The 16,666-nt window shown below is 37.6% G+C and overlaps 1 protein-coding gene across 2 annotated transcripts in view; it reads left to right on the top strand.

Annotated features, from left to right (window-relative positions):
* Window positions 1-16,666, top strand: part of Dh31-R (Diuretic hormone 31 Receptor) — a 237,958-nt gene that overhangs the window by 470 nt on the left and 220,822 nt on the right. For both annotated transcript variants that reach the window (XM_065222322.1, XM_065222329.1), the window contains exon 2: window positions 11,385-12,430. The gene's annotated coding sequence lies outside the window, so the exon portion shown is untranslated. The remainder of the gene's footprint in view (window positions 1-11,384; window positions 12,431-16,666) is intronic.

The raw sequence follows: 16,666 nt of genomic DNA on the forward strand, positions 1-16,666 counted from the left end.
CAATCATAAAGCCTGTTTATCATATTGTTTTGTTTTCTACAATTTTGAAAATTATTTTGAAGAAGCTTTGAATTACTCTCATTACGCATATTTTGGTATATGCATGTAATTAGGATTAAATAGTTGTTGAGTTTGATTTTTTTTTTCTTACACCGTTTGAAACATTTATGTAGATTTTTACGATATCTAGCGAACACGATATTTCATGTAAATTTTTGTGCAATATCGCATAAATCAGCAATGTTGTTTACAAGCCTGCAAACAAATTCTTTGTTTACGCCAACTTTAGCTTTTTTTCTGAATAGCTAGGATTAAATTTCATGTGGAAAATTAACAAACTTTTTTTTTTCAATCGATAATATTAATTCAAATAACTCATCACCTTCAAAACCCAAACTAAACAAAACTACTATGCGGTGTCCAAAAATAGCCTAATCATAAACTATCATCGTTTTACGAATCGTTTATCTGTTGGAGCCTATTGTATTTCTCCCACAATCTGGCCGAACCTGAACAAAACAGCTGTCCAAACATATTTAAAACAAGGAGGACGACACGTGGTAAAACATTAACCATCGGACTGCGTTGGCTATCAATAGAACGAACGCCGAAAGGCCAAGACATTGACGGGAGCTCGGTGAGTTTCGAAATTTGTCACATCTTTCGATGCTGACGTTGGTCCGTTCGTTCATCCGTCTCGTATTGGGGCACGCGCGAGCTGTAACCGAAAGTGGATTGAAGGGCTATCAACTAGGGACCTGAGATAGTTTGTTTTGATACGTGCTCAAGTGGCAAATAGAAACGATTTGTTTACATCAATGTTGCTTGTAGGGAAATTTTCCATCTGTAGAATATTGGTAGCTGCAGAAGTAAATATTATTCTTGTGATTCTTATCAATGTTGTCTATAAATATGAGGGATATGGGGACAAATTAATGAATCCTTGTTAATCTGTATGAACTCATTACTTCAAATATACCAATTTTCCAATATGTTGCAGATGTCATTTAGAAAATACCGAAGAAGCTATTTTCAAAATACCGTTCATATACCTACCATTTTACCCGAGTAGCACACTTCGGACACGAAAAGTTGCAGCTGCTTTTTTATGACGAAAATTCGTTTCTACAACCGATTTGCTACAAGCATACTACTAGGGAAGGGGTTTCATTCTCGACAATTTGTTATGATGGAACACTATAAAATTATGCAAATCACTAAGATATTTTTTTTAAATCACAAAATATATTTTTTGCAGGCGTTCGAATTTTTCACAGGTTTTATCAGGGCGTGGTTTTTTTCTTCGATAAACTTATAAATTATTTTTTCAGCCCGTGGATAGAATTGGGCCTTTGTTATTGCTTCAATTACTTGCTTAAATTTATCACTTACTAAAAAATATTTGGTGTTCCCAATTGGAAAAAAAAGTTAAATTTCCGTGTAAGCGACCTTGGCGTTACTTTTACCTATTACCATCAGGGGTGGTAATCAAAGTCCTTGAGCGCTTTATTTAAGCCAAACAATGTTCTGGCGCATGAATGATACAATGACAATACCTTTGCCTGTTACATGACAAAGGTATTGTCATTGAATCATTTATCCTAAATTAACACTATTTCATCCCAATTAATTTGAAATTTATATATTTCTCATATTCCCAAGAGCCTTTTAAAGTGGTCAATTATATTTTTTGGTTAGTTATTTGATATTTTTTTTCATACGCAGCGTGTCCTTATAGGATTACTCGGTATAACTGTCATTTTTAAAAATGGTCATAACGATTGAAAGCTTGCATAATTTTTTGATATCAGTATATTCCAGACATACTTTATATCTAAACTCTAACTTATCATACTTCAATTAAAATCTCTCTCCCTTTACCTTTAATTACCAGCCAAATTTGTCATTAAAATGAACCACAGCTGGAACGCACATTTTAGTTCCAGCATTTTTGGAGTTCTGGCGATGCATCTAAGCTCTGATATTGGACGGATGTTCCACGCATGATTCCGTTTTACTTCTATAATGATGCGAAAAATAATTTTTTCATTCTTTCGAAGAGATTTCAGCTGCTAAAAGATAAGACAGATTTATTACATGCACCATTTTTACGTCCAAGGCTGCTTGAAATCGAAAACGAATAAAATTTCAAATCACACCATCAATACAAGCTGATATTCGTATACACTTTATGTATGTATATAAAGGAAACCACTCATTGTTGCAGGCACAACCATTAGACAGTGGACTGTCCACTTCGTACGACTTGATCAATTACAGCACCTGATTGTATTCAATTTACCATTGTATGAAGGGCCAAAAACGGAGGGTGAACCTGTAAGCAGAGACACTTACGCTTAGTCCGCGGGATCAAAGAGAATCTCCTTCCAACAATAAAATCCTACAACCCGGTAATGTACAAGCCATCGCACTCATTGTCCCAATGAGTGGGGAAGAAGAGCTCGCCTTCAATTCACGATCTGTTAACGACAGGAAGTTGGAAATTCCACTCTCCCCATCCAAATCGCTTCAATCGGGTGCCCTGGTTGGACCGTCCCATACCCAGCATATAATGTGTCATTTAATAATGGAATGAATGTTAAGAGAATAATAAAGGAAAGATCTCACCCGATATGTTGCAAAGGAATCCATGACTTCACGGCGATTTCGAAGAGCTCCCATAGATTAGAGGACGATTTATATCCTTCTGCAGGTAAACAAAAACTATCGTCTTTGAAAGACTCTCGATAGAACTACACGATGAAAGCGTGACATCCGAACACGGTAAACCGGCCTCCCAGGAGGCAATGCAATTCGCAGGCACAGTTACAACCGCTGGTTACAAAAAAAAACACACAGCCCTTCAAAGAAACGGATCCAATAAACTCTCGCGAAAGCACACCCATCATCGCCAAACAGCAAAAAAAAAGGAATCGGTGGGAAATTTTGTGATACGGAATTTCCACTGAAAATCAACCGGGAATGCACGAATTTCACCACACCCAACTGCGAAACACTTTCTAAAGCACAGCTGATATTCGTACACACTTTAAAACAAAAATGCATATACATGTATACCTCGATATAACGTAACTGTCACTTTTGACTTCTATCGTCAATATCTCAAATCTCAATTAATATTACCAATAAATGGTGATGTTACTTTGCTTGTTTGAATGATAATTTGCGGGAAATTGACAAAGGAAGTCAAAAGTGATAGTTACGTTTTATCGAGGTATACCTGTACACATTTTACCCATTGAGAATTGCATATTTGTGAAATCGGTGACAGTTATTCTGAATCACCCTGTAGCTTAGTGCATGTTGTATTACTACATCACTATGAAACAATGATGAAGTATTCAGTTTTGATACAGTTGTCATTGTTGCCTTTATAGCAATCTCTTTATACCCTTCGGAGTGTTCGAACACCCTTCAAAAGCGCACCCGAATTCCTTTGCAACAAAATCAAGAAATAACACCGATAATGACCATGCATCAGAATCCTAGTTTTAATCACTTCAAACTAGAGAACAGCGAATAAAAGATTAGGAATCACTTTGATGAAAAATAAATATCTAACTAATTTTTCATTTGTTTCAAGATCATCCTCAGTGGACAAAGCTGAGCCTTGTCACTATCAACAAGGCATACCAAATAAAATGGTCTAAGATGTGTTCCTTTGATTACCCTAGTTTGGACTAGGCTTCGGTGGTAGATCTTAATGCCAGTAACGCACCACGAAAAGGTAATCTACCAGGCGTGATCATACCTTAAGGGCCACAGCACAAATATTATTTCATCAGCGCAATCGCAATATCCTAGATCACAATAAAATACGAATGTAATAGCGCCGCAAGCGGAAACCATGCAGATTTGAGAAGTAAATTTATATCAATGAGCTCAATCCAATTTAATTTCAATTAATTTGAGGTCCGAGTGCTAAATCTTTCTTTTCATGGCAATTAAAATTACACTGACGTGGCTGAAGTGCCTCCTCTTTCATGTAATAGTAATTTCATGTTTTTGCTGTGTACTTGCAACGATGCTAGCTGATTGAGTCTGGAAAAAAGTTCCTTAAATCATCATATTTTCATTTTGAACATTGCATAAAAAACATAAAACTTTCGTGTAAAAGTTGTAGCCAAAATTTTCAAGGCGCTAATCTTGATTAGAAAGCACAATCAGCCATTGGAATGGCAAATAGGCAGCTTTAAACGTAAGTTGTCCAAATTTTGTTTCAACAGAAACTTCCAAAGCTTCAAAAACTTTGGTTTCAAATGAAGAAAGAATTTTATATTTGATTCGTCTATGAACAATGATAACAACGCCACCACAGGGTCCATCAAGACGATCATTGCTATAAATGAAATAATTTGCGCCTTCTTAACCTTATGGTCAGGTTTAAGGAACGTTTCAGTTATAACGGCAATATGCACGTTATGAACTCTCAAAAAGTTAAATAGCTCGTTTTCATTATCTTTAAGAGATCGAGCATTCCAATTTAAAATATTTAGTGCTTTAAAATCCATTACTGAATTTTAAAGTCATGACAATATTGTTTGCAAATTTTACTCCAGTTTGAATAGCATTAAACATGGAGTTAGATTTAAGCATATCAGAAATCATATCAATTAATGATTTCTGTAAATTCTGTGTCAATTTTAAAAGAATTCTGAGGCCTCATTGCGCATGTCGAAACGAAGCATTTTTTGCATGAAAAATATGAAAATGAGAGAGAATTTGGAATGTTGTATTGTCATTCCGTTCCCTATACAACATTTTAAATTTTCCTGTGAAACCAGATTATAACCAAATTCGTTAAAATTTGGACACAGTTGTTGGGGATCTCAATACAGATCAAAAGAGCAGTGGGGAGTGGTTGGTCATGATCCACCTTAAAAACTCGACCCACCCAAAGTGCAGCTAGATTCACGGGATTGAGTATTAAAAAAACTTAATAAAAACAGGAATTCATTTAATTCGTTGAACTGGTCCAGGATAATATGGAGCGTAGCGATATAGTCTAGAAAAGATCATCTCGCAAGGAAACCTGCCAGATGCCACTGGAAAGTCGCATGAACCTTCACCTGAATCCGACTGCACAGGACTTTAAGATTTGAGAACAATACACATGCGACATGAGGGGCCAGGGCGTTTGGCATACGGACGTTTGGCCAAATTTTTACCATTTCGGTTACTCAAACTTTGAGAAAAACTTGGCTTTGACATTTTTGAGAATTCTCGGAATTTCTGGAAAGCTTCCAGGTGTAGTGATTTTTCTGAACACTTTAATATTTAGTCCATACAATTTAGATTTGGAGAATGTTTTAAGAACTAAGTGAAGTATTTATGAAGTGCTAGACTGTGATTTGTACACACTTAGAAATAACTTATTTTACACGTGACGGAATCAGACGTAAACAAATATTTCATGTAAAATTAAGTGCTTCGAGACTGAAAAGTTCGTTACTCGATGAAAAGTACGTTTGATTGAGTTGAATTTCGCGTCTGCTATGACTCAATTTTATGTAAAATTGACGATCGTATATGTCTGTCTCAGAGCACCTAAATTTACATGATTTTTTGTAAGTTTGTAGTTTTCTCGAAATAGATAAATATGATTATATATTCGAAGCATTGGAAGCTTCAAGTTGGTAGTAAATAAAAATTAAAAATTATTCTTTAAATGTTCGAAAGACTTAACTTCGAATGACAAGACATTAAAAGGACGATGGTACAAAAGGTAGAATGGACAAAAGATAAAATTATGATAAGTGGATCAATAGGACGAATAGTGCGAAGGAGGAAAAAATATTGCATGTATAAACGGTTGAATTGGTTCAAAAAGGGACACATGGTCGAATAGTTCAAAACGATACAAAATGCCGAATGATACTAAGAGGATCAAAAAGTCAGAGGAAGAAAAGACGTCAAATGATACAAAGAGGGAATAAAAGTCGAATGGAGAAAAGGTCGAATAATTACAAAAGCTCACTGTATCCCCTCGTCCTCCTCACTTATATTCTAGAGTTAATTCTTCTTCTTCCCTATAGAAAATGTACAAACGTGTCTTCATTCAAGATTCCATCAGTTTCTATTAGCTGGACTACTTTTGAATGTTTTCTGATCAACCTGCGGTGTTGAAAGAATATCCACATAAATTTACTCATATCTTCGTCTATCTGGAGATCTTTTGAATATCACCTGATGTTTAGGAAGGATGTCTGAAAAAATATCCTGTAACCTATGCAATGTTCTCTCAACAAAACTCCTTTAAGTTTTTCAAAATATGCTTAACTTCTACATAGTTCCCTGAATTTATTCCAAATTCCATTTTTTTCCATCCCTCTTAATTCTACGATTAAAGTTTAAAGGGCGCAAAAATTGGTCAACTTTTAATTATTTCTGTTAAAATGCATTAAAAAAAAACCTGAAATGCTGCATTTGGAAGTTGAGTGTATATATGTACAATGGTTGCTATGATTAGTTTGCACCGTTTGCTCTCCAGTTTTCAAAATGACGTCCAAGCAAGAGGAGCAGCGTGTCAAAATTTAGCTCGCGCAGCAAGAGAATCCAACGTTCTCACACGCCAAGTTGGGAAAATTGCTGGATGTGGCCAAATCGACCGTGACAAACGTTTTAAAAGTGTTCGGGAAGCGTCTGTCGACCGCCAGGAAGCCTGGAAGCAGCGGCAATCGTAATCCGGACGTGGCAGCGACGACGAAGAAGGTGGCGGTGAAATATAAGCGGAATCCTAACCTCTCCATCCGGGACATCGCTGGCAAGCTCAATGTCTCCCATACTACTGTGCAGCGGGCCAAGAAACGAGCCGGGTTGTCGACGTTTAAGAAGGCGAAGGTGGCGAACCGAGATTACAAACAAAACACGTCGGCAAAGCAGCGGTCCCGAAAGCTGTATACGACTCTGCTCACAAAGTTCGACTGTGTCGTCATGGACGACGAAACTTATGCGAAGGTGGATTTCAAGCAGCTTCCGGGACAGGAGTTTTATACCGTCTCAGGAAAAGGGAAGGTGGCTGAAATTTTCAAAACCATCAAACTATCGAGGTTCCAGAAAAAATATCTTGTCTGGCAGGCCATATGCACGTGTGGTCCAAAAAGCGGCATTTTCATTACTACGGGAACCATAAATCAAGAGATCTACGTCCAGGAGTGCCTGGAAAAGCGACTGCTACCATTCCTTAAGCAACATAATAGACCTGTGCTGCCACTATGAGAAAAAGGCAATCGAGTGGTACGATGCGAACAACGTGGTTACCCAAAGACCACAACCCTTCCAACAGCCCATAACTCCACCCTATCGAACGATATTGGGCCTTGGTCAAACGGAATCTCAAAAAAACTTAGAAATCCATGGAAAACGAGCTGCAGTTTAAATCTAACTGAGATGAGACCACTGTGCAAAATTTAATGGAAGGTCCAGAATGCAGATTTAGGTGGAATGATATGTTTTGAGCCCGAAATTGAAACTTTAGACTAAAAGTCTCTTCTACAAAGTTGTTCCTTATAGTTAGAGCCTCATTTTTATGACATTCAATTCTAGGGTGGTTCTTATTATCATTAAAATCGAAAATCTAACTTTTTTGTTTGAATAAATGTAGGTATAAATTTTTCGACAAAGTTATAGCTGAGCTAATTTCAAGCAACTTTGTTGAAAACAACTTTTTTGTATCTCTTAAATTGGCCGATTAAGAGCCATTTTCTTTAATTGAGTTAGGGTGTCGCTAAAAAAAAAAACAGTTATTTTTCTCTAGTTTTCTTATTTCAAATTTCTCAGCAAAGATGTTTTTAAATTACCTTTAGATCTTAAAAAGGCGCACATTTTTGCTGCAGAAAGCTTGTCAATATCTTTCGCCGGTCAAGAGTTATTGACGTTTTTGTACTAAAAATAAATTTTTTTCAAATGTTAATATCTCTAGTTGGGGCAAACAAAAAAAAAAAAGTTTTCATACGGCATTTGAAAGGGCGTATGTTATTCTGAATCATATGAAAAAATGGAGGTTTGTTATTTTTTTAAATCGTATAAAATCAATTCGAATTTATTAACTTTTTTTTATTATATTTCGGTACATCTTTTTTATTAGAAGAGATACAGGCAACAAAATTCGCTATAAAACATTCGTCTTAAAGAGTTTTAAAAGTCTCCACAAGATGACTTTCATGAGAAATTTCAAATAAAAAAACTACAAGGGACAGCCCTATGAGGTTGTACGCAATGGCGACGTAGGACTTCGTGGTCTTATATAGCAAATCTTATTTGTTAACTGAAGCAGGAGCTTGTGTTTTGTGTAGGAATAGGAATTTGAGCGGGGTTCTCTCTGTTTATACTATTTACTATGACGCGCTTGACATAGATGGCCCACAGCAACTCACGAAGAGCTACTGATTTCGATCAATAGCGGTGCGGCTTCTTCCTCCTTGTATGGATGCTCATGTGGGCTGCAGCTCGCTGTTTCCAGGAAGCTTTTCGTTGTGTACTGGAGAACAATGTTCAACGCCACGTGCCGAAAGCACTGCTGCTGCTGCTGCTGCTGCTGCTGCTGCTGCTGCTGCTGCTGCTGCTGCTGCTGCTGATGCCAACGACCGTACACGATAATAGTAACTGAATCCGATCATCTATTGAGGTCAGCCTTGATCGCTAGCTGCTTGCGGGAAGCCTTTCGTTGTGTACCGGAGAACACCACCACTCACCACGCGGTGATTGAATAAACACCATTTGGTGAGACCGGATGGAATTCAACTTTGAAATCTGTGTTAGGGAAATCGCTTTCGCTGGCAATCAGTGATAATTTTAATTATCATAGCAACAGTTGCACATTCGTGCATTTTTCAATAGTGACATTTTTTTTAAATGATGCAGTCTTAAATTTAACAGATCCGTAGGAATATTTCTGGTCGATTGGTGATAAAATTATTGAAATTGGTCGAGGGGTAGCTGAGTTATAAACGTTCAAAATCTTTCATAATTTTGTTACATGTCCCATTTTCGGTTTTCACAAAGTGTACCCCCATATAGAAATCACAGACGTAGTCCTACGTCAAAAGTTAGTGCTAAAAAACTATTTTTTCCAGGAACACCCTAAGTCAACTCCGAAAAATTACTCTAAAATGTGAACGTTAAGAGATAGAAATTTTTTTTCTTCGACAAAGTTGCTTGCAATCATTTCAACTACAACTTTTTGAAACAACACTTGTTTTTATTTTGTAAAACAAAAAAGTTAGTTTTAAAAATTTCCTAATTTGAGGACCACCCTGACGTTTGCAAACACCAAAAGAAGGGAACTTTTAAGAACAAAAATTTCTTCTAAGACACTAAATGTCCAAATATTGAAACAAATGTACTAGCACATTTTATTTAAATTTGTCACTAGGGTGGTCCTATGAAATCCATCTTTTGTCAATAACTTTTTTATTTGAAATTTCTCATGAAAGTCATCTTCTTCAGACTTTTAAAACTCTTTAAGGCAAATGTGTTATAGCGCAATTTGTTGTCTGTATCTCTTCTATTAAAAAAATATACCAAAATTTAGTAAAAAATATGAATAATTTCAAATTGATTTTATACAAGTTTAAAAAATAACATACCTCCATTTTTTCATATTATTGAGAACAACATACGTCCTTTCAAATGCCGTAAAAAAACTTAATTTTTGTTTGCCCCAACCAGAGATATTAACATTTAAAAAGTGCATATTTTTAGTATAAAAACATCAATAACTCTTGATAGGCGAAAGATATTCACAAGCTTTCTGCAGCAACAATTTGCGCCTTCTAAAGATCTAAAAGTCATTTTTAGACACCTTTGCTGAGAAATTTGAAATAAGAAAACTAGAGCAAAATAAATGTTTTTTTAGCGCCACCCTAACTCAATTCAAGAAAATAGCTCTAAATCGGCCAATTTAAGAGATACAAAAAAGTTGTTGTTGCTTGAAATTAGCTCAGCTATAACTTTGTCGAAGAATTTATACCTTCATTTATTCAAACAAAAAAGTTAGATTTTCGATTTTAATGATAATAAGAACCACCCTAGAATTCATTGTCATAAAAATGCGGGCCTAACTATAAGGAACAACTTTGTAGAAGAGACGTTTAGTCTACAGTTTCAATTTCAGGCTCAAAACATATCATTCCACCTAAATCTGCATTCTGGACCACTGCGCATTGTTGTAATATAATCAGGCACACATTAGATAAGGGAGGCCCACATTATTTCTGTTCGATTGAATTGATTTTTTTTTTATCTTTTATGACGCCACCATCACCAAAATTCAATTTTTCTTAGAGCGTATATTTTTTTCGGAAGCGATACTGAAGCATAAGAACATGTCAAAAAAGGAAACTTGTGGTTCGATGATAGAGTCTTTTGTATCACTGACTGGAATCGCAAAAATCGACAGAGAGAGAGTCTACTTGGCCGGCGCCGGTGGTGTAGTGGTAAGCGTGACTGCTTTCTAACACCCCAATGGGTCTGGGTTCAATCCCAGCCGAGGTCGGTGGGATTTTTCTGAGGCATAAAAATCTCTGGTCACGTCTTCCTTCGGAAGGGAAGTAAAGCCGTTGGTCCCGGCCCATGTGTGCACGGCGAATGAGAACGACTCAAATTTGAGTTTAGTTCACTCATAATCGCCAAAAGTGCAGGAACTCAGCGATGAGTAAAATTTGTCTCATGGTTTCCTGTGGAAAACCTAAAAAATCTGCCGGAAAATGAGGAAATTGACGAAAATTTTATTCAGTCTCGGAGTAGTACCAATAGACTGAGTGAATCCAATCTTTAATTTTCTCAAATTCGGGAATTTTTCCCTGGAAAATCCTGGAAAAACCTGGGAAAACATGAGGCAAATTAACTCATCGCTGAGTTCCTGCACTTTTGGCGATTATGAGTGAACTAAACTCAAATTTGAGTCGTTCTCATTCGCCGTGTGTTGAATGGGTGCGATATCCTACGCAGGTGTGGAAGCAGCTGCCTTCCTTGCACATTCGATTGCCGTCAATGGATGGCAATCGATGTCCGTCGGTGATTGGCACTAGATTGCGGAACAGAGACCGACGTTAAATAAAGGAATGAAGAAGAAAAAGAAGAAGAAGAGAGTCTACTTGCAAAACTTCTTTGTTGCATGAACTGTTAAAGCAATTTGCGTGAGACTTATGGGAAAAGTATTCTGGGTTTATTTTCCAGATAAGTATGCAATGATTGACAGACTACAATTAAATCTTCATAAAAAGAGTTTTTATTTCATAAAAATACACATGCCTTTTATTGCGTGTCTCATCTCGCACCCGATCGCTTTTCATTCCCCGCTGGAAAACTCAATCCAAACACTTTTATTAACCATTCTCCTCCATCCTCCGTTTCCATTCTAGGGCTGCCTCCTACGCTGATTGATGCAAATTATGAACCCATCATCACTGTTCGCCCACCATAGGAAGAAGACGACCAAATCGTCGTTGCACAAGGCCAATTTCAAGTAGCAGCAACGGTGCAACAACTTTTCAACGATCCATTCATCCATGCATCCATCCATTCCGAAGAGAAATCAGCAAATTATGATAATGAGACTCCGTTTGAATGCCGTCACATCAGCAACGATGAACTACTACCACGAATAAACTGTTCGTTCCGAGTGTCAACGGTGTGGATGGAATGGTTGCAATTGTCACCCTTGGCAGAGAAGAAAATACGCGCGAGTGTGGAATTTTAAATCCCCGTCGAGACCTTTGGGCTTAATTCTCATTATGTGCATGTGTCAAACCGAGCCGTGATCGAGCCGGGTTCGTGTAGGTACGTGGTGCAATATGCGTTTGCTTTGGTGTGTCGATATGCTTCATTAGCTATGCAGAAAGTTATGATTAGCTTGATCCGAAGAAAAAGTCTTTTCGAACTTTGTCGTGGTTGCGCCAAAGTGTCGTCGATTGAATGAATAATTATTGTCTTATTAGACTGCATAAAGTCAGCCATCAGATCGCGCGGTGTGCATGATATCGTACTCGATTTGCAGTGTTCAGTGTCTTGCGGCCAGAGGGAGGAAACCTGTAATTAAGACCCCTCAATCTTCGTGCCCCCAGCTCGTTTCGGGCCGGAGTCATATTACGTGCGCGTGCAGCAAGTTCGTCCAAGCATTTGGAAGTATGTAAATAGTGCAACAACAAAAGCAACGGCCGGTAATCGGCTCTATCTCTGCGCGTATACTTACGTACGTGTATTCTGTTTATTTAACGTTCACATCCAAAGTGCATCGGAGCTGCAGCGTTGCAGTTGAATTACGAGCAGCATCAATTCATTCATCAGAAGAAAATCATCAAATTGGTCGCTGCTCGTGAACTTGAATACGCATTCGCCGGGGGAAGTTTGAGCGAGAGGAAGAGCAACCTGCTATGAGCGGCCAGTGATGCACGGCCAGTGATTCAAGGTGGATAAAATTTATGTTAAGTTGTGAAAATTATATATAATTAAATTGAATTCGCCTAGTTTGATAGCAATGCTGTTCGATGCCGGGGTCGTAAATTCTTTGTTTTCATATGAATCGCTGCTGCTGTTGGTTTCTTGTGAGCGCGCGCGACTGCGTTTGATCGTGCGTGCGTTTTTCCATTTAAATGACCTAGGGATGTGCGCTTGTGAAGACGAATTCGTTAATTCAACCATTTGTGTGACAAATTATGGAAAGGGCAAGCGATATTCATGGTTCAGTGTAACTGGAGTAAACAAAACCATTAACATGGGTTTTATGCTATTACTTGGGTATAAATATGTACGCCCGATTGTCATGGTGTATGGTAACACTTCTAGTAAATATGCTTCCGTATACAGAGCATGACCAAAGCGAAGCGAGACAACCGATATTTTTGAGCTCCAGTTTTCATTATATGCTCTGAAATTCAATCACTGGAGCTGGAAGTTATAAATCTTTTTTATAGAACAAACCTGGGCTGTCTGTGTCACGCTCGGAGCTTATCTGCCTTGGAAAGCAGACGACTTGCTAATATAATACTAACATCGATCAAATAAATTCAGCGACCATTGAGACATTGAAAGGGAGCTAATAATTAACGATTCTGTTGGAGCGTTACAATTCATTCCATTCCATAAAAGCTTGTTTTGTTTTGTTTTGCTGTTTGTTATATCAGCATTTTTCGAGGCAAAACATTCGTTGGGACGAACTTGATGCGCTGTAGACAGTCTTGTTTGCAAAAAGCTCCTTGTATGCTCAATATTTATTTAATCGAAATATTCCTTAATCTTGCAACTGAATTAGTCTTCAAGACCTGCTAATTAGCCGAATTTTGAAGTTTCCTGTAGTATAACAAATTTCAAAGCTTTGGGACAAATTTCAAAGATCCAGCATTAGGGAAGAATGTAGATACAGGAAAACTTGGAGCCAGCACCAGTGGTGTAGTGGTGAGCGTACTGCTTCACACCCCAATGGGCCTGGGTTCAATCCCAGCCGAGGTCGGTGGGATTTTTCTAAGGCATAAAAATATCTGGTCACGTCTTCCTTCGGAAGGGGAGTAAAACCGTTGAACTCGGCCCATGTGTGTGTTTGAATGGGAGCGATACCCTACGCAGATGTGGAAGCTGCCTTCCTGCACATTCGATTGCCTTCAATGGATGGCAATCGATGTCCGTCGGTGATTGGCACTAGTTTGCGGAACAGAGACCGACGTTAAATAAAGGAAAGAAGAAGAAGAATAAGAAGAAGAAGAAGAATAATAAGGAGGAGGAGGATAAATTGGTCCGATATTTTTTTGCATATGATTTTACAGAGCTTTTGATTTCTTTTCCAAATGAAAAACAGGAGCCGGGCATACCATCAAGAAACATGTTAAATTCTATGAAGGATATTGATAAGTTTCAGGTCCAAACATCGAAAACATACACAAATTTTAGAGTTTGCCACTCAGAATTCCATGAAGCTTCCCATTATTGGTTATAAGTGGCAATGAACCAAGTTTGTGCTGGAATTTGGCCATTGTGACTCACGCCTATTTTTTCTAAATGGCGAATTCGATATTTTTCAATAAATTATAGCATGCAAACGGCTCGTCTTATGAAAATGACGTATGATACAAAGATGTAAAAAAATATACTGTCGTTTAAGAAAAATAAAAATTAAAGAAAAATGCACACTGAAAATGAATTACAAATTTTGGTCAAATAATGAAAGAACTGTTACAAACTTCAAAAAAAGGACATTCAGATTTTGGTTATTTCAATGTTGGAAGGCAAAACGCTTTCGTAATGTTAACATGATACTTAGTGCGAAATTTACTAACTAGACAAGTTATGAAAATAGAATTAGCTAGTTCCGTGTGAAAAGTTGTATAGAACTTCAAATTACCCTCACTCAATTTCAGCTTCTAAAACAGTTTTTCACACTGCTACTCTAACGGGACTATCAAATTCTTTCCCCTTTATAACTTCCTATAGCTAATAAATTTTGCACTAAGGCTCATGTTGACATTATTAATGTCGTTTTCCTCCTAACCTTTAAAAAAAAGTACATTTTAAGAGTTTTAATCTTATGTAAATAATTAAAAAAATATATTAAGGCTTGTACTCGAAAAAAATGCACAATTTTTATCCGTGTGCAACTTTTTTATCCATAGGTAAAAATTGATGAAAATCTGAGTATAACTAGTTTGGAGTGAATTGTTTACATGTGCAAAATTTCATAACAATCGGTTCAGTGGTTATTGAGATGTCATCGAAACAAGAAAAAAATTGCCGGAGAATTTTGCGCGCCGTCATGGAAAATCTGACTGCGACCATGAAATGGATTGGAAGACAACTGGGAATCACCCATACAACTGTGTCTCGGGTGGTAAAATCTTTTAAGGAGTCCCAGACGACCGAGCGGCAGGCTGGAGTGGAAGAAAATCGAAGACAGCTGACCGTTTGAATGCCCGGAAGGTGTTGGATTATTTCAAGCGTAATCCAAACCTTTCGATTCGCGACGCGGCTCTGAAGGCAAAGTGTTTCGCCTGGTTCGTTCAGCAAACCATGAAACGAGCTGGGCTTCGTGTATTAAAGGTCCGGAAGGCACCGAACCGGCGTGATCAACAAAACACGGCGGCCAAATCCCGCGCAAGGAAGCTGTATCGAGAGTGGTTAACGAAACCGATGTGTGTGGTTTGATGTTCCGGAAGACATATGGAAGAAGAAAGTGGACAAATTCGCCAAAAAATACTTGCTCTGGCAGGCCATAGCCAATGCGGTAAACTGAGTAAACCGTACAATTGGTACCATCAACAGCGAAATTTACCGCACCGAGTGCCTCCAGAAGCGTCTGTTGCCCTTCCTGCGGTCCCACGGAGGCGAGACATTATTTTGGCCGGACCTGGCATCATGCCATTATGCGCGAACGACGTTGGATTGGTACCGAGACAATAACGTTGTTTTTGTACCAAAAACCGCCAACCCCCCAAATTCACCATAGATTCGTCCGGTGGAAAGATTTTGGGCCATAATGAAGGCCAAAGTTCGAAAATCATCCAAGGTGTTTAAGAACGAGCTGGAGTTGAAGAAAGAATGGATGAAAGTGATCAAAAAGGTCGGTTCCACCATTGCACAAAATGTAATGAGGGTTCTTAAGGGAAAGGTGCAGGCTTTCAGTGATGGAAAGGAAATTGAATAAAGTAATTATGCCGAAACATAATCCATATATATTAGTTCATTCCAAGGTTGCAAAGGCTCATTTCAGCTAAAAAAATGTTTTTCTAAATTATGAAATAATTAGATGCCATGATCAAATTTTGAATTGGTAGGATACAAGAAGAGGTTGCAAAGAATGTGTTTGACATATTAAACCTGTTTATTTCACTTCATGAGAGTCACAATCAGCGATTTTTCACAAACTCACTCACTCACTCACTCACTCACTCAGCGATCAGCAAATCGCTGATTGTGATTCATGGAAAGCAAAATTTACAGGTTTTATGTTTCCAACGCATACTTTGTAACCTCTTCTTGTAAGTTACAAGTTAAACATGCCATCATACCATCTTTTGGTTTTATTATTCCGAAAAACATTATTTTAGCTGAAATGAGTCTTTGCAACCTTGGTTCATTCCCTGAAAGTTCTAAGAAAATCCGACTTAAAATAAACTTTTGGCGAACACTTTTGCCTGGTGCATTTTTTTCGAGTACAGGCCTTAAATTGCAAAACAAAAGACAATCATTTACGACCTACTTCAACAACCCTCATGTTGATTCTTATTAGTTAATAAGATTCTAGAGCTATCTCAAAACTTTGGGAACTCGAATTTTAGAATTTATGTTAGTTTTAAACCAAAGGCATTCTTCATAAATTTTTAACAATATTTCAAGATTAAAATATTGTTAAAAATTTATGAAGAATTCCTTTGGTGGTTTGTAAAGGGGGTCGAGCTCTTTTAACTTTAATCAGCGTAAAAATTTCCAGTTTCGGAAAATAGCATCCAATTGGGCTAAAACTTGTGTAGTGACTAAAGGCTGACTAAAAGTAAATTGGTACGCATAAAAATACCTGTATTTCATGATTCAATAAGTTTAAAAACTCCATTAATGGTTGCTTTACAGTACTTTTATTAAAACTTCAAAGCTACAGCATTTGATGGTAACATTTCTCCAGTTCCAACGAAATCTCGAACCTTCCTCTTGATGGAGCCCA

Source organism: Ochlerotatus camptorhynchus, unplaced genomic scaffold, assembly GCF_037179485.1.
Source record: "Ochlerotatus camptorhynchus isolate MF236.1 unplaced genomic scaffold, CSIRO-AGI_Acam_v1.1 ptg000014l, whole genome shotgun sequence".
Lineage (NCBI taxonomy): Eukaryota > Metazoa > Arthropoda > Insecta > Diptera > Culicidae > Ochlerotatus > Ochlerotatus camptorhynchus.